This window comes from Echinops telfairi, unplaced genomic scaffold (assembly GCF_000313985.2).
Source record: "Echinops telfairi isolate 266 unplaced genomic scaffold, ASM31398v2 ScPeMD7_655;HRSCAF=1070, whole genome shotgun sequence".
NCBI classification, from domain to species: Eukaryota; Metazoa; Chordata; class Mammalia; order Afrosoricida; family Tenrecidae; genus Echinops; species Echinops telfairi.
This window is the reverse complement of record NW_022104553.1, coordinates 30,463,173-30,464,764: the sequence shown is the minus strand read 5'-3', so window position 1 is coordinate 30,464,764 and position 1,592 is coordinate 30,463,173. Positions and strand designations below refer to the sequence as shown.

Below are 1,592 nucleotides of genomic sequence, written 5' to 3'. Positions count from 1 at the left end.
GCTTTCTCCCTAAGATCGGGAGTCAGACCAAGATGCCCCTTTCTCAGTGCTGCCAGCCGGCATCGTCCAGATGTTCTAGCCAGAGAAATAGCATCCCACCCATCACAGTGATCGACGCATAACCCCCCACCCCTGCTCCCAGGGGGATGAACATCAGAAACATGGGTGAAGGGAGACAGCGGTCAGTGCAAGATATGAAAATAATAATAATGTATAATTTATCGAGGGTGGGAGGGTGGGGGAAAGAGGGAAAACAGAGGAGCTGATACCAAGGGCTCAAATAGAAAGTAACATTTTAGAAAATGATGATGGCAACACATGAACAAATATGCAGGATACAGTTGAGGTATGGATTGTTATAAGTGCTGTAAGAGCCCTCGATAAAGTGATCTTGATTTAAAAAAAAGAAAGAAAGAAAAAACATCCAACTTGGAAAGGCAGAAGTGAGACATTCACCGATGGTCTGTGTGACCTTGTAGTCATAGCTAGGGAACCCTCAGAGTCTGTGAGGCGCGATTAGATCAAAGAGCCGTGCAGTCACATGTCAGAGTTCAAGACCAGCACACGGAGGTCTGCTGTGTCTATACTAGCACAGACAACCCCAGAGCAAGTTAAGACGACACGTCCATTTACCCTAGCATCAGAAATAATAAAATACTCAAGCTCACACACGTGGCCATTGAAACCTGCAAAATGTGCCCGAAAGAAACGAGAGACTTGAAGAAATGGAGCTGGAAGGCTGACTGCTGCGAAGGGAAGACAGTACGTATTCCACAAAGCAACCCGGAGGCTCCATGGCAGCCCCATCAATAGTCCAATGGCATTAGGGGCAGAAGTGGTAGCGCCCATCCAGAAATTCATGTGGAATTGCAAGGGAACCCCAAGAAGCGCAAAGAAGGTGTCTTGGACTGCCTTCTCGAGAGAAGCAAAACCAGAGAGGCTTAGATTCACACACAGATGGAGGTTTAGCTCAAAGGGATGGCTCACACGGCTAACGGGCAGGGCAAGTTCCAAATCCAAGAGTCAGACATCTGGCTGGAGGCTTCTCCTGACTCATATAGCTGTCGGGCTGATGAATCCTAAGACTGACAGGTCTGACCTACCCTGATGCAGCCCTGAGAGCTGGAACGGCCATGTGGAGACTCCTGCCAGGGCTGAGATGCTTCTACCACCAAAGACTTTCTACCCACCGGCCTGTGATCGTCTACACTCGGTTTCATTGCCTGTGATTCGTGAGTCTGCAAGGTCTTTATAGATTGCTGTCTAACATATGGGCTGATATCATCCTTATGGCTTTGGACTGGACTGGACTGGGCTGGGATGTTTTCTCAATGTTCAATTGCTCTTGTCTATAAAGCTCTTTCTTAGACACATATGTGTGTCCATGGATTTGTTTCTCTACTCTACCCAGACTAACACAGTCATTGTCTTCTCTGAGACCCATAGCGCCCAGAATGATGAAACCTCCCACAGCTTCCCACCTGGGTGTACACTACACTACATTGTTGTCAGAGGGGGCTCGGGGAGGAGATGAGCCAGTCAGGGTGCGATGTAACAACGATGAGAAATACAACTTTCCTCTAGTTCCTAAA

At 48.0% G+C, this 1,592-nt stretch overlaps 1 protein-coding gene across 2 annotated transcripts in view; it reads right to left on the bottom strand.

Annotated features, from left to right (window-relative positions):
- The window catches only part of NUMBL (NUMB like endocytic adaptor protein), a 24,968-nt gene that overhangs the window by 14,655 nt on the left and 8,721 nt on the right, over positions 1–1,592 (bottom strand). The gene's annotated exons all lie outside the window — the stretch shown is intronic.